We start from the raw sequence: 27,332 nt of genomic DNA on the forward strand, positions 1-27,332 counted from the left end.
TGACCTGAACAAAATGCACAGCAGAGGCCCCGGAAGGGCCTAGACCAAGAAGGCAGAGCCACAGCCAAGTGGGTCTCGGCTGGGGGCCAATTCTCCACGGTTACTTTCCAGCCTCCGCCAGCCCGCCCCACGAGACGACACTGCAGCCGAGCCCGCAGCTGCCGGATCTAGGCAGTGGCGGATCACTCTTCCAACTCTGGGGGCTTTCAAAGTGCCCATAATAAATATTGGGGACAAGTCAACGTTTCATTTTAAAAACATATAGATGTGTAGTCCTTCTCTCTACCAACCTGGTTAAAACTTCAATATCTGACATAACTTGGTACAACTGTTCTAAAGGAAAAATTTTGAAATTTGCGTCAAAAGCTTTGAAAATACATGCTCTCTCTACAATGGAACACCACGCAAGGAAGTGGAAAAATTAAAAAAAAAAAAAAGGCAACTCCATATGACTAACATTTTGTTGAGTAAAAAGATGGGGACAGAGTGCCAAGGTCCCACTCCCGCAGGACACCGAAGGCGCCCGGAAGAAGCTGCCAGCAGATGGCGCTGTCCGCTTGAAAGGGTGGCCCAGGCCCGCCGGCAGCCATCTATCTGCAAAGTCCTCAGGTGCTCAATTCCAGGTTGCAGCAAAATGATCCTCCATGTTGGGGCAGAAACACTGCCTGGCACCTGCAAGCGGGCAGGCAAACAGCCCCCAGCAGAATTCACAGGGTCATCCCGCAGAGCCGCTTGGGCTTGGGAGGAAGCGTGTGCCCTGGTCCAGGCCTCTGGCAACCTCAGCTACTCAGCTGCAGGCCCTCCCATCGCTGGCCAAGGAAGGGCCAAGGCAGGCCCAAGGCAGGCCCAAGACAGAATCTGAGTGACTAAGGGAAACCTACCATTCACTGGGAAATAAAGCATCCAACCCAAGGGTGAAAGGTCAGCAGGCTCATCTTCGTTTAGCAAAAACTCTTCTTTCAGGCATTATATGAAAACCAAGGTTAACTTGAGATTTCTGAACAATCAATTAATCCCTAATTCTCTCCCCCATTACACAGAAAAGTAAGCTTCTATTATATTCAAACTCAACAACAGTGTTTCACTTCTTTTTTTAAAGGTTATACTCCATTTATAATTATTTTAAAATATTGGCTATATTCCCTGTGCTGTAAAACATATCCTTGTATCTTGTTTATTTTATACCTAGTAGTTTATGTCTCATAATCCCCTACCCCTACCTGCCCTTTCCCTCTCCCCACTGGTAACCACTAGTTAGTTCTCTATATCTCTGAGTCTGTTTCTGTTTTGTTATAGTCACTAGTTTATTTTATTTCTTAGATTCCACATATAAGGGAAACGTACAGTGTTTGCCTTTCTCTGACTTATTTCACTTACATAACACCCCCCAAGTCCCTCCATGTTGTTGCAAATGGCAGGATTTCACTCTTTTTTATGGCTGGGTCGTACTCCATTGTGTAAATATATACCACATCTTTATCCATTCACGTGCTGATGGACACCTCAGTTGCTTCCATTTCTTCGCTACTGGAAACAGTGCTGCTGTGAACATTTGAATCAGTGTTTTCATTTTCTCCGGATATACGCCCAGGAGTGGGATTGCAGGATCATATGGTAGCTCTATATTTAGTTTTTGGAGGACCCTCCATACTGTTCTCCATAGTGACTGCACCACTTTACATCCCCACCAACAGTGCACACGGGTTCCCTTTCCTCCAACTGTCTTCACTTCTTAACGTCATGCGAGGCTCTAAAATCCAAGTCAAAGAACTGCCAACCCAACAGACTTACAATACCATGGTGTTTAAGGGTGAGACACGGTTTTTGTCCATTTTATTTCTACAAGTTTCATCCAGTTAAAAAAGAACACATTTATGGAAACTGTCACTTTGGTACCCTTTCAAGAGTTCCAGCCAGACTAACACAAATGCAGAAAACACAACTTTCCAATCTTCATGTACAGAAACGTTAAAACTAAAAGTAATTAAAGAAATACAAAATTTAAAACTATACATCCTTTCTCAGCTAGCAATTATTAACTTTAAAACAACAGTGCGCCACTTTGCTAGCAAAGATGAAGCGAAGCCCGGCACCCTGAAGGAATCCTAGGTCTCACAAACCGTGTAACTGGTTTGGAAGGCGATTTGACCACACGTACGGTTACCCATAAAAAAAAGTTACACTCTTCTCAAACTCAGCTAAGAAGACAGCGTTAGTGTCGCGACCTGAAAGGCAGACACAAAATGAAATGCGGGCCAAATCCAGCAGGCAGGCATTTGAACATTTCTAAGCAGTCTAGTCCAGCACAACCGACAAATCAGGGAAGAGCCAGAGGCAGCCAGACTGGCTGAGCCCCACCAGGTGGAGAAGGCCTTCCTGCTCAGAGCAGGTGGTGAGTCCGGGCAGGTCCAGGTTGGCTCAGTCCGCAGAGACAGGAAGAGGAGGTGCAGCATGCAGGTCAGACGGTGGAGGGGGCCCCAGGTCAGCAGCACCCCAGCTCCCCTCATCCCAGCCCACGTGGTCCCCCAGATGAGAAGCCCCACTCGCCTGAGATGACTTCCTTACTGCCTTAGTGGTGTCTCTAAGCCCTGTGGGAGATTTAGATTTTAATTTTTTTGTGTTTAGCTTCAGAATAATCTATGTATTTGACATTTAAGTTGTTTGCAGTACGCAAGAAAATTTGGCAAATTAATCTTAGGTTTTAGCCTTGATTCCAATTTAAAAGTATAACTGAGTTACTGATTTTACACATTTCTTTTTTAGTGAAAAGGCACAAGAAATTTACTAAGATTGTAAACATTTCTTCATTTATGCAAGTTTACTGACTGCCAGGGACTATTCTAGGTCCTGAGGGTACAGCAGTGAACAAAACCAAGTTCCTCATCCCATGAACGTCACTTCCTGGTAGAAGGTTTGGAAAGTTTGAGAACTTGAGATTCACTACATGTGTAATTTTAAGTTACTAGATCTACTGAGAAGGTTTTATTTATTTGGTCCCATATTTAAGGTGCTTAAAACGAAAAGTGTATCTGCTAAACTTAAAACTAGGGTTAAAATGCATAAGGAGACTTAAGTTGTATATGGGACTGATCATTAAAAATGGTACATGTAGTCTGATCATCTTGAGTTGATCAAAGGCTGTCTTATGGGTGAAAGATCAAAATTTACTAAACTTACAAAGTGAAAAATGAAATCTACAAATTCTAACATAAAAGCATAGAGGAAAAAACAGGCCTGTAGCTTTGTAGCCTTAATAAAGGTTGATTTTGAAATAACCTCAAATAATCTCTTCTCAAAAGAGAAGAGCTCAAAAGCCTCATTGCAAAGGGCATTAAAAACTCATGGCAAGCGGAGCAACTGAGCCCGTGCACCACAACTGCTGAGCCTGTGCTCTAGAGCCCGCGAGCCACAACTACTGAAGCCCGCGAGCCACAACTACTGAAGCCCGCGCGCCTAGAGCCTGTGCTCCTCAACAAGAGAAGCCACCGCGATGAGAAGCCCGCACACCGCAACGAAGAGTAGCCCCCGCTCGCCGCAACTAGAGAAAGCCCGCACGCAGCAACGAAGACCCAACGCAGCCAAAAATAAAATAAATAAATTTTTAAAAAAAGAATGAAGTCATTTGTTTAAAAAAAAAAAAAAAAACTCATGGCAAGAAAGTCAGAGGCAAATAATGTTTCTTATCCACATTGATAGAAAAGAGAAACAGAACCTACACGTCATCCATAGGGGAATGGTGAAATCCATTACAGTTCCGACCATCAATCACGAACATGAAGGTTAAGTCCAAGGAAAAAGGCTCATGGGTGCTGTCAAGTGGAAAAGCAGGGCACACAATCTGCTGTGCACATAACTGTGCCTTTCATTCAATCCACAAATGTTTACTGAAAGTCTTCTCTGGGCCAAGCTCTGTTCTAAATGCTGGGGATGGAGCAGCAAACCAAACACAGTCCCTGCTGTCAAGAAACAACTTTATAACAATGTTGAAAAAGTATTTGGGTATTAATGTGGGGAGAAGAGACAGCTCTCTAGGACCAAGAGCGTGGGGTCCTCTCCTACACCCTTTATTAAGTTTGATGGTCCAGGGACTTCCCTGGTGGCGCAGTGGTTAAGAATCCGCCTGCCAATGCAGGGGACACGGGTTCGAGCCCTGGTCCGGAAAGATCCCACATGCTGCGGAGCAACTAAGCCCGTGCACCACAACTACTGAGCCTGCGCTCTAGAGCCCTCGAGCCACAACTACTGAAGCCTGCGCACCTAGAGCCCGTGCTCCGCAACAAGAGAAGCCACCGCAATGAGAAGCCCACGCACTGCAAGGAAGAGCAGCCCCCACTCGCCGCAACTAGAGAAAGCCTGCGCGCAGCAACGAAGACCCAACGCAGCCAAAAATAAAAAATAAATAAATAAATTTATTAAAAAAAAAAAAGTTGATGGTCCTCTCTGTGGAGGTCTTCTGTAGTCCTGGTTAATTAATCCTGAAACACGTCATGGTTTTTCTTGCTACTGTCAAAAGTATCTCATTGTCACTATACTTTCTGGTGGACTGCTGGGTAACAAATGCCCCCAGTCTGTGCAGGCTAACCTTGTACCCGCCAACATTTCTAACAGCTTATGGAGAGTCTACTGGCTTTTCTCAGCACACGCAGATGCAATCCCAATCAAGATTCCTGCTGTTTTTGAAAAACTCAGAAGATTTCAAAATATCCTACAAGGCCACAAGGAACAACTAAGAAGTGGGTAACGGCACAAGAACAGGTAAACAGGCCAATGGAACAGCAGAAATGAGACACTGGACTCGTCAGGGCTGGAAGGAAAAGCACCACAGATGCAAAAAGCTTTGGAATTCTGATGCTTTTACAAACACCTCTCTGGACTCAATCAGTTGCTGCAAAGTGCTGGTGAACCCGGGGCTTTGGTGCTGCCCCCCGCACGCGCTCCCGCTTAGCCACGGCCACGCGGACTCCCGGTGACCTGGGCGGGCACAGCGGAAGCTCCCGCAGGAGCCGAGCTCCGCACCACGGTCCTGCTTACGCGGCCCACGCTAACGCAGAGACGCACAGAGAACCGGTCCAGGAGGCTCCATCTTCATTCTGCACTGCCAGCGTCACGGCGGGGCTTAGTGAGGGCAGGAAGGAAAACGAGGGAGGAGATATCTTCCAGGGGTCTATATATGTCCAGACCCAAGTGAGGCACTTTTAGAGCACATCCCCAAACTCTGACACTCCTCCCGGGATGGGGGTCTCTGTCCCCTCCTCTTCAACGTGGCCTACACTCGGTGACTTGCTGGGGACCAGGAGAGCGCATCGGAGCAACGTTGTGTGACTCCAGGGCTGTGTTCACTGGGACACTCACTTCTGGAGCCCCGAGAAGTAAGAAGTCTGACTAAACAGAGCGCCCCCTGCGCTCACTGTGAGGAAGCCCAGGCCACAGCGAGAGTCCACTCAGAGGTGCTCTGGTCAGCAGCCCAGCTCACGTCCCAGCGAACAGGCAGCACCAACTTCCAGATTTGAGAAAACCCCTCCAGAAGACTCCAGCCCTCAGCCACCAAGCCATCCCCGGCCCGCCGTCCTCCTGGCTGAGGACCCCACCTTGCGGGGCAGAGACAGGCCGTTTCCACCGCACCCTTTCCAGATTCCTGGCGCACAGGCCCGTGAGCAGAATGAGGTGGTCCTCCTTCCGTGCCCTCGCCGGTAGGGACCGAACACTCGGCAACCTCTGGAGCCCCGTCCTCCTACTGCTGACGAGGAGACAGGTACCAAGAGGTTGAGCGCCTCTGAGAGGCTGATCTGTCTGGCTCCCAGGCCCCCCCATTCCCTCTATGTGCTATTTCAGAGAACACAATAGAACTCTGTTTGTAAAAATTAATAAACAGAAACCTTAATTAAACAGAGCTGGGAGGCCAGCAGGGGCTCTCCCACGCCCCGACAGTAGGGCCGCCCGACAGAAAGTGGACAGAGTCTTCTTCCCGCCTGGCAAGGCCTCAGCCAAAGAGACACTGTCCCAGCCCAGCCCAGCAGTGAAAAGCCGCCGGATGGACCCCATTCCTCCAGCAGACTCTCGACTCCAGAGTCGAGAGCTCTTTAAAAGAGCTCTCCTCTCCTGGCCACGCAGGGACTTGCACGGGCTCCCCATGGTTGCAGACCCCAGATTGCAATTCTTCGTTGGTCCCGAATAAACCCAATTTTGCTGGAGAAATAACCAGCAGTCTGTCTGTTTTATGGCAACCGTTTCTAAGATAACTGTAGAACCCACAAGGAAATCAGGCGAATGTTTGACAATCTGACAACTTTGATGCCTACAAATGTTAATTACATCAATTCAATCTATGAATTATAGTGTCATTCAAAACGGGAAACACTAAGAGAATGGATGAAGAAGGTGAACCATCAGGTAGGTACACACCACAAATGACCTTCAGTCATGTAACGTTCAACGCTGCACACATGGGTAACTCTGCTTTGCAAACATTAACGAGTCTAAAGAAAATGACGGCCTGGTGCTAAGGGCACAAGTGGCATCTCCCAATAACAGCCAAGGTTTGCAAGTCAGACATCTCCAAAATATCGTAACAATTACTGAAAAGGAAAGGAACTCCTCCTTCCTGCCCAATCAACATGTATGAGAAATACATGATGCAGCCACCGTATGTTGCCAGCACATGGTAACGATACTACCCATGAGCATGTAAGAGTTGAAATGCTGGGCGATGAAGACCCCAATTGCAACCGTAAAGTTTATTTTCCAGAATTTCACTTTGGAGAAGAGCCATCTGGTGTTGATTCAACAACTAAGCTTACAGAAACAATCAGCAACCATCACACCTCCATTCCCTGAGCTCCCAGTAATGCCTCCGGACCTCTCTCCCATGGCCACTCTTCCCAACCCCACCCGACCCCCAAGTCCATTCTCCACACTGCAGCCCCAGTGATGGGATTTCTTAAGGCTTGCTGCTTTCCCTCTGGTATCAATTTTCAGAGTAACGTGCTGGTTCCCTAGCGTTCCCGAATAGTGACCAGTGAGGCTGTGATCCACGGGTTTAAACATGTAAAAAATAAGTACAGCTTTTTTATATATGTATATATTTTCTGGTGTTCCAAATTATCCCATCTTTTTCCAATGTAAGTCCCTTCAGTTACCTCCTACAGCTTTTAACACACTCTAGTAATTCTTGATAGCTTTCTTGCTTTCAGGTAAAACGAGATACTCCAGGCTCATATTGTTTATTTTCTGTGGCAAACCCAGACTTTGCCATTGATCCAAGGGGCTTTGATTCCAATGGGAAATGATACATAGAAACCACAATCTAGGTGCTGTGTGCTCATTGCTACTGGTTGGTCACTGTTTCTAGCCTTTCCAATGGACAGGGATAAGAAATGTTTTCTCATAAAAATATTTTAAAAACAAATTAACACTGATACCTCCAATTCAAATCTGGGATTACAGGGTATTTACTTTACTTCAAATTAATATTTGTATATCTCTTTGCTTACCCTGAAAATAATTTCCAAATGACAGTAACATAATGACTTATCATTTTATATATGTGTGTATGTCTACATATATATATATATATATATATATATAGTTTCAAAATAATATGAATATTACTACTAACAATACAAGTACTAAAAATTGTTTAAGATTTCTTTGTAGTTCCTTTGTCTTTAGGATTTATCCCACTAGGATAGATGTACAATCCAATTTGTTTTGAAGTCACTGGAAATAATAATTCTCCGTGTACTTAAGCCACCAATTCAATTCCTAGTTAGGTTCTTGTTCTTCTGTTTTTTTTTTTTTTTTGGCTGTGCTGGGTCTTTGTTGCTGTGTGTGGGCTTTCTCTAGTTGCGGCGAGCGGGGGCTACTCTTCGTTCGTTGTGGCTCGCGTGCTTCTCATTGTGGTGGTTTCCCTTGCTGCAGAGCACGGGGTCTAGGTGCACAAGTTTCAGTAGTTGTGGTGCACGGGCTTAGTTGCTCCGGGACATGTGGGATCTTCCCAGACCAGAGATTGAACCCGTGTCCCCTGCATTGGCAGGCGGATTCTTAACCACTGGACCACCAGGGAAGTCCTCTTTTCTTTTTTTTTTTAAAGTATAATTTCCATGTTATTGTGTTTTCAGAGAATAGTATTTCTTCAGTCTTTAAGGACTTAGCTCCTTACTTGGGCTTTGGTGGAGGCCATAGGGCAGCACCCGCAGGTCTAAGTCAGGGTGGGAGTGTTCCATCCTTCCGGCTTCCCGAGAACCATTCTTGACTACCATGCTGTGCTCACACAGTAATGTACTTTCACATATAGCTTGGGAAGCACACAGGTGTCGAAAACACTTGCTTCGGAAAAGTCCCTGACAGCTTCGGCCTCTACTATGTTCCAAATGATGAACTTCTTAATGGGCTTATTCTTGGGCATGCATTGGGCACAGCTGGTGCAGCCAAAGGCTGCACGTGGCCTCGGCCCCTTTTGGCATGACCATTTTTCCTTCTTTTCTTGGTCATCTTGGAAGCAAGGAGGCAAGGGAGCCCTAGTTAGGTTCTTTTGATTCATTTTGCTTTAATTTTTAGGTAGTTCTCCCCCCTCCTTTTGATTTACTTTTACTATAGAAGATACGTTTAGAAACCTAATCTATAACCCTGTCCCCTCCCTCTCCAATAAGGAACCCCATTTTAACTAGCCTGGGGTTTAAGCTTTTTTATCATAAGCAAATATTTATACACCTCTCTCAGATAAAAGTGCATGCTCTTCTCAGCTCCGAGCCTTCCTCTTCTCACTTACCATATCCTAAAGATGCTTCACAGCAGGTTGTCATCACCTTCACTCCTGTTTACAGCTGCAGAGTGAGTACTACAGGTGTAGCAGACTCAATGCAGTTATTTTCCAGCCCCCCTGTGGACATGGGTGTGTTTCCAAGTCTTCAAAGGGATCTTCTGGAAACCCAAATCTGATCAAGACACACCCACTTAAAACCCTTCAGAGGATTCCTACTGCCTACAAGATACAGATCATAACTTTTAACCAGCATGACTGGGTCCTTACTGTGCCCCTCCCTCCCCTGCCCCCATCACCCCACTCCCCGCACCGCAAGCATACCAGGCCCTTCCAGGTTCTTCGGAGCCCTGGGCTTCCCCAACCCCCAAAGCCTCTGAGCACAGTTCCCACCCCCATCTGGACTGGTCACCCTAATCCTCCTCCCCTCGCCCACTCCTGCTCCCCTGGACCATTCACATCAGTCATCCCCATCTTAGAAGAGCTGCCCCTGACCTCTGACCCACGTCTCAGAGCAAAACATGCCTCCCTTTTACAGTCCTTCCTACAGCTGTAATCTTACATTATTCGGATGGGCCTTGGATTAACTTGTGCCTTTACTACTTCCTGGCAGGAAGGAGCCGTGTCTGTTTTTGTTCACCATTATACTCCCCACCACCATCTCAATGTCTGGTACACAGCAGGTGCACAGTAATTTTGTTAGTGAATGGTTGTTACATTTAACACAGTAAGTATATGTTCCATGAAAGTCTGATCTAACTCACGCCAGTGCCTTTCTAAAATGATAAATCTTGGGACTTCCCTGGTGGCACAGTGGTTAAGAATCCGCCTGCCAACGCAAGGGACACGGGTTCAAGCCCTGGTCCAGGAAGATCCCATATGCCATGGAGCAACTAAGCCCATGCACCACAACTACTGAGCCTGTGCTCTAGAGCCCACGAGCCACAACTACTGAGTCTGCATGTCACAACTACTGAAGCCCGCACCTCTAGAGCCCGTGCTCCGCAACAAGAGAAGCCATCGCAATGAGAAGCCCACGCACCACAACAAAGAGTAGACCCCGCTTGCCGCAACTAGAGAAAGCCTGTGCGCGGCAACGAAGACCCAACACAGCCATAAATAAATAAATAAATAATTTTAAAACAGAATTACTAAAAAAAATAAAAAAAGATAAATCTTGATTACCTTCTCCATTTCATCTAAAGTTGCTGGTCTGTACAAGTTTACTACCTCCAAGTTCAATTCTATTTTATTTATTTATTTATTTATTTAGTTGCACCGGGTCTTAGTTGCGGCAGGCGGGCTCCTTAGCTGCGGCATGCAAACTCTCAGTAGCGGCATGCACGTGGGATCCAGTTCCCTAACCAGGGATTGAACCTGGGCCCCCTGCATTGGGAGCTCGGAGTCTTATCCACTGCGTCACCATGGAAGTCCCTCCAAGGTCAATTCTGATCATTTATATCTTTTTCATAAACCATCCACAGCTTTTCAAATTTACTGCCATCAAATTGTACATGGATGTTCTTACTTGTAAAATTTTCGTATCTGTAGTCATATCCCTTTTTACTTTATTTTTTTTAATTTATTAATTTATTTATTTTTGGCTGCGTTGGGTCTTCATTGCTGCACGCGGGCCTTCTCTAGTTGCTGCGAGCAGGGGCTACTCTTCGTTGCGGTGCACGGGCTTCTCATTGCGGAGCACAGGCTCTAGGCGCGCGGGCTCAGTAGTTGTGGCGCACGGGCTTAGTTGCTCCACGGCATGTGGGATCTTCCCGGACCAGGGCTTGAACCCGTGTCCCCTGCATTGGCAGGCGGATTCTTAACCACTGCGCCACCAGGGAAGTCCCCATCTTCTTTTTCCTCTAAAATGTACTATGTATGGCTCTAGGGCTGTACAAAAACAGGCCACAGTGGGACATGGCCCATAGGCCTGTAGTTTGCCAATCCCAGGCCTAAAGTTTAGCTGTCCCAAGAGACATGTTATACTTGACAAATATAACCCCAACTACAGTGCACTCTCTAACTCAGTTTTGGTGATGTCAAGTCTCTTGCACTTTTCATTTAATCTACACACATGCTGGTGCGTCCAGGCAGCCCCCTCCCTCCCAGGCTGCCAGGCCCACCCAGCTAGGCTCCAGTTTCCCAGCAGGGCACCTCCCCAGCTGCTCTCAGAAGCTGCTCTAAGAGTTCCACCAATTCCACTAACCGAGAAACGCAGGAAATTCTGGGGTAATTTCAGTCTTAGTGGCTGTGAGAGCCGGTTACGAAGCCAGAAAAGGGCTGAGAGACAATACAAACTATATCTCTAGATTTTGGGGGGCAGTTACTTATCTTTCCCAAAACATTTAATTGATGATCCTTTTCTAAACCAAACCTGTGTATTAATAAAGCTAAGAAAGCTGTCAAGGAAGCCAAGACTCTCAGAATTCTATATTCAAAAAAACAGATCCTTTCCAAGACACCTTGCAGGACACCAGCTGTACGTTACAGTGCAATCAATTTTCATTCTGTGTGTGGGAGGGTTGAGGTGACTGCCACTCGAGAACACCAGCCAAATGTCCCCTGCCTTGTATCCTGGCTCCATGTCCCATCCCAGGGAGGCGTTCAGTCAAGAACTCATTCTGAGGAAAACGTTTATCAAGAGATCACTTTATTTTTCAAGCAAGGTTTTGGGAGGTACCACTTGAAGTTTAATATTCAAATAAAATCAGATGTTAAATCCTGTTAAAATCTATCTCCCCAAAATATTTCCAAGCCAACCACCTATGTCCACAATAGACACAGCAAAATTCTAACAACAAAGGTGTTTAATGGTTTCAGAATCCATTTCAGTAAATTCTGAGCTGAACGACCTTTCACGGCTGCTAGAATTTAAATTCACACCACAGCTTTGTTTTTAGGACCATATCACTGGCATCATTAAAAACCGATATTTAACACTTTCATGATATACTTGCTATTAACGGTCAATGAATACGTTGTAGGAAAAACAGGAACCCCAACCCTTCAAGGCCAGGGCTCTTTCATGGGACAATCTTTCTCCCTAGGGCACTGTCTGAGCTCAGGGACAGAGCACCATGGACGCAGGCCTGGCAGCACCATCCCTACCCTGATCAGGCTGGCGCTCAGCTTGGCAGCCCAGAGGATGATCAAATAAACCTGGGAAACAATAAGACCTAAATGCTTGAAAGGCTTCACAACACCGGGCACGGCCAGAAAATAAAGAGATTGTAGGCAAATATTTAAAATGAGAAATGTGTTGACTGTGTAAATACGTGAAAACATACGTAATAACACTGACTAAAAACACAACTCAAAGGAGCTGAACTGATGAATCTGTAAACATTCATGCCTATCCCATTAAACTCGGGTTCCACACAAGGCATTTTGGGAAATGCTGTTCTAGGTCAGTACTTCTCGACCAGGGGGGATTTCTGTCCCCCAGGGAACACTTGACGATATCCGAAGACGTTTTTGGTCGTCACAACTGGGGGTGGGGGTCCCTCTGGTGTCTGCTAAAATCCCACAATGCACAGGACACGAAGTACCCAGCCCCAAATGTCAGCGGGGCCCCAGTTTTGAACGCCTGCCGTAGAGGATCACAGGGGTGTTTCACTTAGGCTGCAATAAATTGTGCTGAAATAAATATTTGTTTTATAGGGTTCTGTTTTTCAACATTATTTATTTATTCTTTTTTTTTTGGCTGCGTTGGGTCTTCGTTGCTGTGCGCGGGCTTTCTCCACTTGCGGCGAGCAGGGGCTACTCTTCGTTGTGGTGCGCGGGCTTCTCATTTCTCATTGTAATGGCTTCTCTTGTTGCGGAGCACGGGCTCTAGGTGCGCGGGCTTTTACTAGTTGTGGCACGTAGGCTCAGTAGTTGTGGCTCGCGGGCTCCAGAGCGCAGGCTCAGCAGTTGTGGCGCATGGGCTTAGTTGCTCCGCAGCATGTGGGATCTTCCCGGACCAGGGCTCGAACCCGTGTCCCCTGCATTGGCAGGCGGATTCTTAACCACTGTGCCCCCAGGGAAGCCCATGTATTTGTTTTAAAAAAAACTGTGCACAAACACATAACTGAACTTAGACTATCACAAAGTTAAATTCCTGATTTTTTTTAATGCAAAAAAAATACAAACTTTGGTAAAATGTCTCAGACAATGTGTGACATATAGTGAGGGCTTACTAAACTCTCGTGAAGGCGTTATCTCTGCAAGTCCCATCAGACTGTTCAGGAAGCTGCGATCACAATTCCTACCATCCACAGTCCCTTCCGGGTGACCCCACCCACCACTGCAGACGCTGCTGAAAGGAGCCCACCGCTCCCTGGGGAGAGCTCGGGGACCAGGAGCCCCTGGCGCCCAGGTCGGCACCTGGGGGACACGGTGGAAGGCGAGAGAGCTGTCACCCTGTCTCCAGGATGTGCGCTGGGAAACAGGAAGAGGATGAGGTGGGCAGAGCTGGGAAACGGAGAACATGCAGCAGACAGAGTGCAGAAGCAGCCAATGGTTAAGAGCGCTTCCACTTCAGTGGAAGTGAACGGGGAAGGTCAAGACCAGGGTGGCAGCCGGATCCCGCCAGGGCCCAAGCTGCAGTTCCATCAGCCCCGAGGCCCAGCACTACCTTGGTCCCTGGACCCCGCCAGATTCCTTTTTTCCTTATTCCTGTGTGACCCTAAACCCCTGGACTTGAAGTCAGCCCGCTCCCTGCCGTCCTGGGGCCTGACTACAACAGCCAGGCGTCCATCAAAGACAGACGCAAACGATAAAAGCATTTCCCACCACGCGCCCTGCAGCCTGCCCCCAACAAGGCTCTGCTAGGCCAGAGGTTACACCAAAGGACACACACCGTTTGGGTGGCAGGGTCGCCCTGAACAGAAATAATCCCCCAGACAGGAGCGCATCACCGCATACTTAGCAGCTCACCCTGAGGGGATGGATGACAAGGCCTGCTGCTGGACCCGTCAAGACGAGCACACGCCAACACTGAAGGGAGACTCAAGGCAAAGGGCATCTGAAAGGTTCACTACCTCCCTGGCCCTCAATCCTGCAACCTGACTGATCAGTACTTTTCAAGATTCTGACAAAGCTGTAGGACCCTTTCCCCAAGGAATCCTAGATGGAATGAAGCAGCTGCTCTGGCCCCTCTCCAGGTCCCCCGGACGCATCCTCAGAGCCACAGTGCTTCTGCATCAGGAGCCTGAAACCACCTTGTCAGACGGCAGGTCTGCTGGGTCAGTACCAGGCCCTCTGTGAGTGAAACTCCCAGAAACAGTGACTAGACCAGTGGGGCTGACACACCGACACCAGGAACGGCTGCCGGCCGAGGGCACCCAGCAGCTAGGCACCCTATCCACTTGCTGGAGGGCAGACAACATGGCCGGAGGGGCCTCATTTGATGGCCTCTGCAGCCAGGCCTTTCCAACCAAAAACCATGCCTCCCGGCCCTTGAATGTTTATTCTAACAATTTCCAAACTGAACCTTTTCTACACTATATTTCTCTTTCCACGTCTTCCTAAACAGATTGTACAAGACAGAACAGTAACCCATCACAGTTGTGAGTCATCACAACCGGTGTCAGGCAGTAACCCCACGTGGCCTCACCCCACTATGACCCCATACTGTGAAGCTTTGGGTTCCCTCGGCTGCACTGTTTGTACTTCCTCATCACCCTTGCCATCAGTATAAGCATTTGAGGAAGGAAAAAGGAGGCACATACATATTCCTCCTAAGGGATGGGCTGAGAGTACACAGCCTTCCAGTGCAGAGGTTCTTAACTTGGTCTCTGTGAACCTGAATGAGAAAAAAAATCACATCTTTATTTGCAATAACACCTGGCTGAAATTTAACACTCATTCAATTCCACCGGTAGACATGAAATCCTGAAGAGCACCTGTGACTTCTTCGCCAACAGAAACCACAGGTATTTTCACAAAGCATTAGCATCATATACTCAAAAAGAAATTATTAGAGCCAGTGTTCAATCTGTTACTAAGTGAGCTAATAAAAAGCATGTAAAGAAATTTATCACCAGTTTGGTTCAATATTTTGATAACTGTATTTCAGTGTAATCGGTTCTCTTCTTGATCCTCTCTTATTTTTTCTAAACCGTTTGTAGGAGGAGGAGAGGAGGAGTCTGGAGGCCAGCAGAGCGCAGGGAAATGTCCCCTGGGGCGCATGATTTGCATCAGTCCAGAAGTTTCAAGGTTTTCTTCGAAACAGTTTCAGTTAGTTTGAAACAAAAGCGAAAGTTATAACCAGAATGTTACCTTTCACTAATCCTAAGTGATACTTTCCTAAAGTTACAACACACTGATACAGAAATGTAAATGTAGTACACTAGAGGACAGCTGTTTACACCCAGTTCCATTAGTGCTGACACTTAAATCCTCAGCATAGAACGTTAATCTTCCGAGTCATACTTCACCTACCGTATTTCAATTGCCACTTGTAAATCTCTGAAGCAGGAAGGGTCCTTCCACTGCTGCCTTCCGAAAGCCCTGTGTCAGTCAGTATCACACAACCCTGCACCGCTGATTCAACCAAATACTGTAACTAAACGATCTACATACCACTCTCCACGCTCGGTAAATTAAGAAAAAAAATGATGCAAGGCAGATTTGAGTCAGTGAGCCATCTTCCAAATGCATGTACAACTAGATTTGAGAGTATCACCAATAACTGTACTGGCAAAATTTTTACATTTCACTTCGATTCTTCCATACAATATTCAGAATACATTATATAAAATTATGTATTATATAAATACATAAATCCCTTTTCAATATGTCAGGAAAAATCATACAAGTATACCCAACGAAAGCTGAAGGTTTCATTTACCATAAAGTAGAAAGCACTCCCTTCCTAAGGAAAAACCAGTAGTTTCTATTAAAAACTAAGTCTTGGAATCAAAATTAATTTCAACCCCCTTATGAATGGCTAATCTATCCTGGATGGTTGCAGGTGTGCGATCAAATTTACCAAATGCATATTCGCGCATGTACAGGTATCCCCCCCCCCCGCAAGGATCTGCCTTCTGCCCTTACCCGCCGCCCCCCGTCCGCCCCGCCCCCGCCCGGGACTCCGACCCCAGCAGCACGCGCTGAGACGCATTCTAGGAGTCAAACTTCACGAAGGAGAACCTGGCTGGCCGAGGCTCGGAACCGCTAACAAAACAGCGTTTCAACAGCCCCGACGATGATATAAAGCAGACTAACGCTCCCTGCCTTTTCTGAAGTGACTCACGATCTCCTTCTAAAGGAATGTGGAATTCCAGCGAGCGGCCGGACCGTGCCCGACGCGCCCAGGCCTCTACTTCACATCGGCCGTTTATTACTCGCGACGCATTTGTCACTCATTCCAGACACCGGGCACCCGGCTCCCTCCCAGCCTCGGACTCGGCGGCGGCCACCGCAGGGCCTCGGGGACCGCCGGAGCACCCCCGCCGCCGCCGCCGCCCCCGCGACGCCGGCCCCGCCCCCGCGCGCGCCCGCTCCCGGCCCCGCCCCCGCGCGCCTCCTCAGCCTGGGCCCCGCCCCCGCCGCGCGCCCCCGCGCCCCCCGCCCCGCCCGCGCAGGGGTGCGCGCCGCGCTCCGAGAGGGACGGTTAGGAGCGCGCGCCTCACCACTGGCCCCGCGCTGCGGCGGCGGCGGCGGCGCCTTCCAGAAATTTCCGCGTCCCTAAGCCCACACCGAAAAACAAGCGGGGCGCGCCCCCGCGCCGGCCCGGCGGACAGCGCCCCTCCCCGCGGCCGCGGCTCCCCTCCCCCACCCGCGCCCCCTCCCCGCCCTCTGCCCCGGGCGGCGGGTCTGGCGCGGCCCTCCCGGGCGGCGGCAACCCGCGGAAACCCGGGCGGCGGCGGCGGGGCGGCGGCCGCGGCGCCTGCAGGCCGGCGTGATTGATAGTGACGGGGCGGCGGAGCGGCGGCGGCGGCAGAGCGGTTGAGTGACAGCTTACCTGGGTGCCAATCTTCATCACACTGACAAGCGGCTGCAGCAATCGGGACCCGCAGTGCCGCGCCCGCGTCCAACCGTCACGCCGACGCTGGGCCACGCGACACAGCCTCGCTCAATGGGAGGAGGGCGACGCCGACGCGCGCCGCATCAATATTCACAGAGGGGGCGGGGCCTTCCGGGCCCGGGCCCCGCCCCGTCCCGGCGCCGCGGCGGCCGGGGGCGGGGCCTGCGCGCCGGGGGCGGAGAGTGAGCCGGGGGCTGGCGGCGGCCGGCCCCACCCCCGCCTCACTCCCCAGTCGGGCCCCGCCCACGACCGCCGCGCCGCGGCGCGAGGAGAGGCCCACCCCGCTGGCCGCGAGCCCCGCCTCACTACTACGCAGATGGGGCGTGGCCTGCGCGCGCCACGCCCCCTCCGCTCACTCCTCAGCGCCGGGGGAGGTGTGTGGTGGGGCTCGGGTGGGCGAGACCATCCGCGAGGGTCCGGCGGGGAGGGCGGGCTGTACCATCCGCGGGAGGAGCTTCGGGTCCTCTTCGCGCGCCCGGGCGCCGCGGGGCCCGGCCATCTCCGGGCTGCCCTCGGAGGCCGGGCTGCGCGGGCGTTTGGCGCCCAGCCCCCTACTCTGCGCGGCGCCCTCTTTGTGTACAGGCCCGCGGCAGCCCCCCGCTTTCTTCCCCGCGGATGCGCACGTGCGTCCCGAGCACGGCGGCTGCGCCCAGAGACCCGCCTGACCCCGGGCGCCCTTAGCCCTGGTCCGGGCTCCAGCCACCGCAGCACGCTCGCCTCTGGTCTCGCGCTCTGCCCTCAGGCACCTGTCCCCCGGTGATTCACGCAAGGCCCCGTCTGCAGGTGAAGTGGCCTCCCTTAGAGCGACCCGAAAAGTGTGGTCCGTATTTCAAGGTGGACTTTAAAAGGCGGTGTTGCCTTGCGCCCGCGGGCCCTGCCGGTGGCCGTGCGCTCCAAGACGTTAAGGGAAGGGCAGGCCTTCCCTAGTGCAGAGGCACGGGGCTTGGCCCACTGTCCATTTTTGCAGAAACCTTCCTCCTGTGTGGGATCGCTGTCTGGAGAAGGGCTCCCGCGCTGCTCCGGGAAGAAGCAGACCCAGGACGGGAACACGTGGCTGGAAGGTCCCTGGGGTGGGTTCAGTTGTGAACAGCTCTGTCAGGACATCCCTCCTCTAAGTCTTCAGGGTTCCACCAACACCAGGAAGCCACAGACAGTCTGTGTGGCCCTGCAGAACGGCTCTGTTTTCCAGAGAGTAGGTTGTAGCAGCGCCTGGGCTCGGGGGAGGCCAGTGAGCCACTGACCAGTGGAAGTTGGAGGGAGGGGACCCCAAAATCTCAGTGATGCAGACCGGCTACCTATATGTGCAGGGCCCAGTGCAAAATGGAAATGCAAGTCCCTTGTTCAAAAGTTATTAAGAATTTTATTTTTTTATTAAGAATTTTAAGGCAGGGACAGCAGAGCATTATATGAAGCTCGGGCCCAACCGTCTGCCCTGGTCACAGGCGCGGTGCAGCAGCCCTGGCCTCACTGGCCTCATCCTAGTGCTGGCCCAGGGCTGAAACTTTCACCTGGTTCCCATCAAGTGTGTGAGGCAGCAGGGGTCTCGGACCAGGAAGACCTGGGGGTGTGCAGCCCCCTGATAGCCAGGTACAAGTCACCAGGCAGATGGGGCCCAGGCCCTGCATCCCAGTCTGGCCTCTGCGCCTGGTCTCCTCTACCCGTGCCCCCCATGATTCGCCCGCCCTTCCTTTCCTTCTCTCTACAGGGCCATCTCCAGAAAAGAGGAAGAGCTGCAAGTGCCGTCAGTGATCCCCTCCAGGTTTGTGGCTCTAAGGCTCACACATTCGGGGGCCCTCTTTAGGAAAAATAATGCAAAATGAAGTAGAAGTGGGGTCACGGGGGGCAAGGCTTCCTTTGCTTCCGTTTGCCTCCCTCCACAGCCTGCCCCCTAGTATTGGCACCAGTGCGGTTTACTAACAGAAAAGGAACGTTTGTGCACAAGCAGCTCTTCTGATTACTCTCCTTCCAATTTCTTTTTTATAAAGATTTGCTACTATTTTCCCAAGGACCACGTCTAGGTGTGTGAAATGAAAAGCCTCGTATAATTGTTCATAGAACTATCCAGATGACAGCAGGTGCTGTGAGGCCAGGAGGGGAGGGCGCAGTAGGTGGGGGCAGGCAGGGAGGCGGGGGAGCGCTTTGAGGGACCCACAGGGAAAGGCAGAAAGAACTCTGCCAAGGTGCCAGCCAGCCTGACAGAGCCCCGCTCTGTGCAGCCCTGTCTCAAGCTGGAGCGGGTTGGGGAGAATGTAGGAGAAAGGTGAGCCCTGGACCCTGCCTGGCGGAGCTTATGAGCCAGTGCACAAAGCCTGTGGCAGCCCGGATGGGGTGCGGGGAGCTGCACTGTGTGGGGGAGATTACGGGGTGAAGGCTGGAGGAGGTGACGGGGGCAGGCAGGGCTTGGGCCATCCTCAGGATGGCTGGGATCTGGGGCTTTGGTAAGAAGAACGAGTGAGAAAAACACCTAAAAATAAGGGCAAGTCTCTTGGCTTGTTATGGCGGCCAGTGTGGCTGATGTGTAAGCTGCTTTAGTTTGCATGGGTGAGCAGGAAGTCACCAGCGATGAGTAGGGGATGATCCTTTTAAAAATATGTCAGACCTCATCACTGCTGTGCTCAACCCCTCCGAGTGTTACCCATCTCATTCAGAGCAAAAGCAAGGTCCATGCAGAGCGCCTGAGGGTCTCCCGGATCTGTCTTCCCTCTGCACTTCTGACCTCAGCTCCCACCACCCTTCCCGTCACCCACTCTGTTCCAGTCTGCCACCTTGCGGCTCCTTGCTCTCTGCAAGCGTGATTCAGCCTCAGGGCCTTTGCACTTCCTATTCCCTGTGCTTGAAGCACTCTTCCCAAAGATACCTGCATGGCTTTCTCCCTCACTCCCTGAAATCTTTCTCAACATCACTTTCTCAAAAGAGGTTTAAATTGCAAACTCCCAACCCATTCCCTATCCTCCTCACCCTGCTTCCTCCTCTGTGGTACTTGTGTAGATACACGTAACGTATGATGTAACTGTATAACCATGTAACTTGTTTATTATGTCTATCGTCCAACACTCCCACCCCCAACACACACACACATAAACACTAGAATCTACGCTCCAGGAGAACAAGAATTTTACTCTGTTTTGTTCACTGATGTATGCCGAGCACCTGTACTAGTGCCTGGCAAGTAAATATTTGTTGAATGCATGAACGATGCTTCTAAGGCATGGTGTATTGGTTATCTATTGCTTCATAACAAATTATCCCAAACTTAGTGTCTGAAAACAACATACATTATCTCAAATTTCTGTGGGTCAGGAATCTGGGCGTGTCTTGACTGGGTCCTCTGCCTCAGGGCCTGTCACGAGTGGCCATCAGGGCTGGGGTCTCATTTGAAGGCTTGACTGGGGAAGGATCCATTTCCAAGGGCACATTGTTGTGGGCAGATGGACTGAGGGCCTCAGGTCCTTGCTGGCTCTTGGCTGGAGGCCCCTTCAGTTTCCTGCCACATGGACCTGTCCAGAGAGGAACACAGCAGCTTGCTTCATCCAAGCCAGCAAGGAATAGAGTCTGCTAGGCAGACAGAAGTTACACTGTTATGTAAAGTAATCCCAGAAGCATCTTCCCATCACCCTTGTCTATTCTATTGGTTAAAAGCAAGTCTCAGGTCCTGCCCACACACAAGGAGAGGGGGTCACAGGAAGACACAAACACCAGGAAGAGAGGATCCCCCAGGACCATTTTAGGGCCCACCCACGTGATATTTCTTTTTCTTTGTAAAAGAGAGCACTGTGGTATAGTCAGAAGAGCCCTGGGCTTACAGTCCACAGTGCTGGGGGTGGAGTCTGGCTTTGCCACTTGCCATGTGGATGTGGATGAGGGCACTTGACCTCCCTGAGACCCAGCTCCCTGCCTTCAGTGGGGACTGTCGTACATCTCTCAGGGGATTCTGCAGAGGAGCGATGAGCTGCATGTGGAAGGCTCCCAGCACACAGTGGGTGCCCAGGGCCGAGACTGGAGGACCCACGGTTCTTCACGCCTGAGCCCCATTTTCCTTTTTTTTTTAATTGTGTATCTTTTTTATTATGAAACATTATCTATCTACAAGGGAGCAGATAGCATGTACGTATATTTATATAATAATAAAAGGAATATAAATACACTCATCAATCTTGGGAAATAGAACAATGCCATTACCTTTCAAACCCACTGTCCGCTTTCTTAAATGCTTTTCTTTTTCTCTAACCAGAAAGAAACATATCCTGACTTCTGTTTTTTGTTTTGTAATTTCTTTGCCCTTCCTTATAGTTTTACCATCTAGATTTGAAATCTCAAATAATATATTTTACTTTTCACTGTTTTAAAACAATATTTGAATTTTATTGAGTCTTGTTCTTTTAACCTAATCTTTGGTTTGAGACATCCATTTATGAGTCTGCACAGTACTGAGGTTCACTCGTTTTTAGGGCTGTATACTATTCCATCTGTATAACCACTGTTTATCCAATCTACTCTTTTTTTTTTTTTGACATCTTTATTGGAGTATAATTGTGTTGTGTTAGTTTCTGCTGTATAACAAAGTGAATCAGCTATATGTATACATATATCCCCATATCCCCTCTCTCTTGCATCTCCCTCCCACCCTCCCTATCCCACCCCTCTAGGGGGACGCAAAGCACCAAGCTGATCTCCTTGTGCAATGCAGCTGCTTCCCACTAGCTATCTATTTTACATTTGGTAGTGTATATGTGTCCATGCCACTCTCTCACTTCGTCCCAGCTTACCTTTTCCCCTCCCCGTGTCCTCAAGTCCGTTCTCTACATCTGCATCTTTATTCCTGTCCTGCCCCTAGGTTCATCAGAACCACTTTTTTTTTAGATTCCATATATATGTGTTAGCATACGGTATTTGTTTTTCTCTTTCTGACTTACTTCACTCTGTATGACAGTCTCTAGGTCCATCCACCTCACTACAAATAACTCAATTTCGTTTCATTTTATGGCTGAGTAATATTCCATTGTACATATGTACCACATCTTCTTTCTCCATTCATCTGTCGACCGACACTTAGGTTGCTTCCATGTCCTGGCTCTTGTAAATAGTGCTGCAGTGAACATTGTGGTACGTGACTCTTTTTGAATTATGGTTTCCTCAGGGTATATGCCCAGTAGTGGGATTGCTGGGTCATATGGTAGTTCTATTTTTAGTTTTTTAAGGAACCTCCATACTGTTCTCCATAGTGGCTGTATCAATTTACATTCCCACCAACAGTGCAGGAGGGTTCCCTTTTCTCCACACCCTCTCCAGCATTTTATCCAATCTACTCTTAATGAGAGTTAGACTGTTCTTTCTTTGCAAGAATTATAAACATGATACTAATATTCTTTTGCATGTCTCCTGGGGTACACGTGCAAGAATTTCTCAGGGGTGTGCATCTAATAAAGAATTGTTGGATCATAAGATATAATGAGTGGCTAAAGCAACTCCCAGATGAAGCTGCCATTAAATAACATGGGGAAGGCTCTGGCAGAGATGGTATTTGGGGGAAATTCAAAAGTTCAGTTTTGTGCATGTTGATTTTGAGGTATTTTCAAAATGACTTCTGAGAATAACGAGTATTTTGTAAACAAATCTGGAGTTTGTGAGAGAGGTTATAGGTAGAGATACAAATTTGGGAGTTGTATCAATCAGGAAGATTTCAAGAGCAGTTTAATAAAAGTACTATTTTAAAAAGATGCTTAAGTATCCAGGGGACTAATTAACAACAAGCCACTGTGAACTCCTAGGCTGAAGGGAAAGGGAGAGGGAGCAGTCACTAGAACGCTGAAGAAAGATGTGCTTTCCTATCTTTCTGTCTATCTACTTTATCTCTCTCTCTGTCTCTCTCTATTTCATGGCTCATGGTTTTGTTTTTATTTATTTTATTTTTAAATTTAAAAAAAAATTAACAATAATTTTATTTGTTTACTTTCACTTGTGTCAGCGATTTGGGTTTTTTTTTGTTTTTGGGGGGGTTTTTTGCCACTGGTTATTTTATTTATTTATTCACTTTATACAGCAGGCTCTTGTTAGTTATCTATTTCATACATATTAGTTGTATATATGTCAATCCCAATCTCCCAGTTCATCCCACCACCCCCCACCCCCCGCCCGGAGCCCCGGTTTTCTAAAGAGGACAATTAAGTCCCTAAAAGATCAGGGTGGGAGACACTGCCCCAGCTGTGACAGTTCCTCCTCAAGGATCCCAGCACAACGCAACAGGGAAATGGCAGCCATGGCCAATGTTAAAAAATAATGTTGACCAAAGAAAGAATTGTGACTCTCAGGCGGACATGCAATCAGCAGGTGGCAAACAGCTTCCTGAGCTTGTTAATTGAGTGAGGGAACTGGTGAGACATTCCAGCCAGTTCAAGGGAAAATGCAAAGAACAGACACCTATATAGGCAGGAATATTGGCGTGAACTTGCAAATTGTGCAAATCTGGCTTTGGGTGGGAGGATTTGGGGACCATGGGGTGAGGGTTGTCCCTCCATCACAGAGTCCATAGACAGAAATAATTTGCATCATCACCCGTTCTCTACAAGTGTAAGAGAGCTCAAAGGCAAGGAAAAGCTAGAATCAGATAACCCAGAAGGGTGAGCTCTAAAGAATGCATAGTTGCCCACTGGAGATGCCCAGCAAACGTTTTTGCTTATTCCAGGTGTCCTTACACCAGGTGTATTACTTTGCTAGGGCGGCCGTAACAAAGTGCCACAGACTGAGTGGTTTAAACAACAGAGAGTTATTCTCTGTCAGTCTGGAGGCCGGAAGTCCAAGATCAAGGTGTCAGCAGGGTTGGTTCCTTCTGAGGGCCGTGAGGGAGAATCTGTCCCAGGCTCTCCCCTAGCTTCTGGTAGCTTGCTGGCAATTTTTGGCATTCGTTGGCTTGTAGAAGTATCACCCTGATTTCTGCCTTCGTGGTGTTCTCCCTGTGTGCCTCTGTGTGCCCAGTTTCCCCCCCTTTTTTAAGGATATCAGTCTTATTAGATTAGGGCCTACCCCAGTGACCTCACTGTAACTTGGTAAAGACCCTGTATCTCCAAATACAGTCACATTCTGAGGTCCTGGGGGTTAGGACTCACCATATGAATTTTGGGGGGACACAATCCAATCCTCACACCAGGAAATCCGACCATGGAAACACAGCTGGCCAGGCAGAATTGTGAGGGGGACTAGGGCCTGAGCTCTGGTCACAGCATCAAATCGCACCAGGTCCGTGCTGTGTGGGTCCCTTCCCCATCCTTAGGTCAGCATGGTCCCATGGCCGTTTTATGATTGGTCACCACACCTCCAAACCAAGGCCTCTCCTGGCCAGTGGGCTCCAGCCCTGGCACCAGAATGACTCGGCTTACTTGGGGTGACTCTCTGTCACTAACTGAAAATCTGCTCATCAGGAAAATGTTTATTGAGGAGGCATTCTGGGGACAGGGGTGCTGTGGTGGCCCTTGTCTCCCAGGCTTGCCTCCTGGCCAGGCATGCTCCCCTGAGATGAAGCCAAGGATATGAAATACCAGTCAAAACAAGCAAACAAACAGCAGATGCTACAGTGAAAAGCCAACTTCCTCTTGGTTTTATCCTGACCTTTTATTAACCAAGGTTTTAAACTAAGTCTTATTTACATAAACACGTTCCCTGATGCAACCTCATGTTTTTAGGCTGTGAAACCAATTTTCTCCTTATCATTTTCAGGCACCCAGAGCCTTAACTGAAATACCGGATCGTTCCCTAGATTTTTGCTACATTAAACTATATTGTCCAGTTAAAAAAAAAAAAGAGTACGAAACACCGTCGTAGAGGACAACGATTCCTGGCTCTCCCCTGACTGCACAGCCTTTGGACAGCTTTGCCAGTGAAAGAGCTTTGTTCCAACCACCTGCCCCAGTGCAGCTGTGTCGATGGCACAAAGCTTCGTTCCGCAGCTCCTATTTCACAGCGGTCCCCTCTCCCTGGTCTCGTTGCGGGTCACACCATGATGGCTGCCCACCCCTCCGATGGGCCACAGGTTCTGGAGTTGGCTGCTCCCGAGGAGAGCCGGGTGGCGACTTTTTTGAGCAGGACCAGAACAGACCTCCTCGGGCCACGCAGCTGCAAGTGGCACAGTGACCCAGCTGATCGCTTGCAACCAGCGACTTTCCCAAACCAGCTGCTGCTTCAGCTTCCTTTGTGATCGGGCCAGTTTCTAAATTGGGTAACGGTCAAGAGGCATGGTCTGTGATGTCACGTATGTAAAAATCTGTTTCTCGTTGAAGTTACAAAAGTAATGACAACACGAGCTTTCGCAGGGCCGAGCTCACTTTTTTTGATCGCTGCCACCAGCGTAGTGGGTCCAGGATGGTGGGTGGATGAAGCCCACCTCTGCCCGAAGCATCCAGCCAGGTGTGCATCCACTTCCTGGTCTGAGAAACAGAACTAACAAGCAGAATCCAACTTCTCTTTATTGTTTGCTATGAAGAGTGATCTGATTTAAACATTACTCGAAGGCCCCTGCTTATTTTATCAAGCACAATGTCCTCAACTTTCCTCCATGTTGTATCAGGTGACAGGACTTCCTTCTCTTTTAAGGTTGAATAATGTGCCATAGTCTGGATAGACCACATCTTGTTCATCCATTAACCTTTCAGTGGACAGTTGGGTTCTTTCCACCCCTTGGCTAGTGTGAGTAATGCTGCTGTGAACATGGATGTACAAATATCTGTTTGAGTTCCTGCTTTCAGTTCTTTTGGGTCTATACCCTCGTGGGTGTGAGGTGGTATCAATGATTTTTAAGACTCCTTTGCTTCCCAATTTCTTTAGCTGTCTTTCCCTCCCCTCCTATCTTATGAAATACTTAAGAGGTTAAATGTATAAGATAAAGAAATTCCTAAAAATGAGGAATTGGGAAGTTTAGACTTAATTTCCCAGAGGGATTGGAATGAGTCCCTTTTTACCACCCTGAATTCTCCCAGCCAGAGCCTGCCCTGTCCCACTTCGCAGCTGGCTTTGGGTTCATGAAAACATATACAGTATTAGAAATTAAGACTAAAAGATTGTTTTTCAAAGATTTTTATTCATGTATTTAAACTTACAATAAGAAACCAATTCCATGTTACTCAACAAATAACATTTTATGAAAAATCATTATTTTCAAAAAATGATTAATGAGAACAAGGGACTTGTTTCATATTTTTGCAGATCTCTTTAATGTCTAGCTTGATAGAAGACAGCTGGATTCTCATAGCTGCTTCTGTGTTCAGTCTCTTGTAATATATTGTTTTAGTTGATGTCTGTGAAGAAAATTTGACCTCGCAGGGGTGTGTAGCAGGAAAATGGAGGAGCATTTATATAGGTTCTCCACCAAAACTGACAACGTGAATGTTCCTTACAGGTTCATTGCAATGTGGACTCCAGCAGCACTGCAATGTACCCTTCCTGCTGTTAGACTAAAACCCACTGGTCTCTTTGGCACTTTGGATGGATCTGTTACCCACACATGATTTTGTAACATGGCCATTTGGTCATTTGGAAAATATTAACTCACTGAATTATGCAGTTATTCCAAATAATGACCCATTTCACTAGACAATATTAAAAATCACAGTTGTGTGGAATGTAAATTGGAGCAGCCAGTATGGAAAACAGTGAGGAGACTCCTCAAAAAATTAAGACTAGAACTACCATATATGATCCAACTATTCCATATCTGAGTATTTATCCAAGGAATACAAAAACACTAATTTGAAAAGATAGATGCACCTCAATGTTCATAGCAGCATAATTTACGATAGCCAAGATATGAAAACAACCTAGGTATCCATCAACAGATGAATGGATAAAGATGGTGATATATGTATGTACCATTATGTCCCCGCGAAAAGGCAAGGACCGTCTTAGTATTATTAGAAAAGTAGTTTTTTTAGTATCAGGTATCTTTTAATTGAAGTATAGTTGATTTACACTGTTGTGTTAGTTGCAGGTGTACAGCAAAGTGATTCACTTACACAAATATCTACTCTTTCTCAGATTCTTTTCCATTATAAGTGATTTATAGTCCCTTGTGCTATACAGTAGGTCCTTGTTGTTTACCTATTTTATATATAGTAGTGTGTATCTGTTAATCCCAAACTCCTAATTTATAAAAGTAGCTTTGACCCTGAACTGCTGAACCCTGAACGGGTCTGGGGGCCCTCGGGGCCCATGGGCCACACATTGAGAGAAGCTGGTTAGACGTGGGTGCCGCACGGAAGAATGACGTCCTTGAAATTGATGTCTAGTTAGTTCCCCGCAGGACCTCTTCAGCAATGTCTTTTCCTCCTTTCCATCGTTCACCTGCTATTGTCCTGTAATTGAGAGCCCACGGGGTGCGAGGTCCCGTGCGGGTGTTCAGTGGCCGGTGTGACGCTGCCTCTTTTTATTCTGAGCGGAGCCCACGTTTCATACACCCCTCCAGGGCCTCTCCCTCCACACGCCGGGAACCGTACAAATATCGTCATATCGTGTCCGCTCCAGTCGTTCTGCAAATCACTCGATTCTGTAATCCTGTAAGAGACCCTTTGCTGAGGAGGT

At 48.4% G+C, this 27,332-nt stretch overlaps 1 protein-coding gene, 1 long non-coding RNA gene and 1 pseudogene across 7 annotated transcripts in view; 1 reads left to right on the forward strand and 2 right to left on the reverse strand.

Annotated features, from left to right (window-relative positions):
- PKNOX1 (PBX/knotted 1 homeobox 1) overlaps positions 1–16,807 on the reverse strand; it is a 48,765-nt gene extending 31,958 nt beyond the window's left edge. For all 4 annotated transcript variants that reach the window (XR_009701314.1, XM_061193868.1, XM_061193866.1 and 1 more), the window contains exon 1: positions 16,707–16,807. The gene's annotated coding sequence lies outside the window, so the exon portion shown is untranslated. The remainder of the gene's footprint in view (positions 1–16,706) is intronic.
- On the reverse strand, positions 4,875–8,530 carry LOC133092902 (small ribosomal subunit protein eS26-like; annotated as a pseudogene).
- A 386-nt stretch (positions 16,808–17,193) lies between the features above and the next one.
- LOC133093108 (uncharacterized) lies at positions 17,194–27,303 on the forward strand. Of its 3 annotated transcripts, XR_009701229.1 has the most exons (4): positions 17,194–17,552; positions 17,737–17,839; positions 18,475–18,528; positions 24,480–24,771. It is a non-coding gene; the product is annotated as an uncharacterized LOC133093108 (long non-coding RNA). The 3 variants fall into 3 exon arrangements; XR_009701230.1 differs by lacking the exon at positions 24,480–24,771 and adding an exon at positions 27,217–27,303 and having other exon boundaries at positions 17,194–17,839; XR_009701228.1 differs by having other exon boundaries at positions 17,194–17,839.
- Positions 27,304–27,332: the final 29 nt, after the last annotated feature.

The sequence above is a fragment of the Eubalaena glacialis genome, chromosome 6 (genome assembly GCF_028564815.1).
Source record: "Eubalaena glacialis isolate mEubGla1 chromosome 6, mEubGla1.1.hap2.+ XY, whole genome shotgun sequence".
NCBI lineage: Eukaryota > Metazoa > Chordata > Mammalia > Artiodactyla > Balaenidae > Eubalaena > Eubalaena glacialis.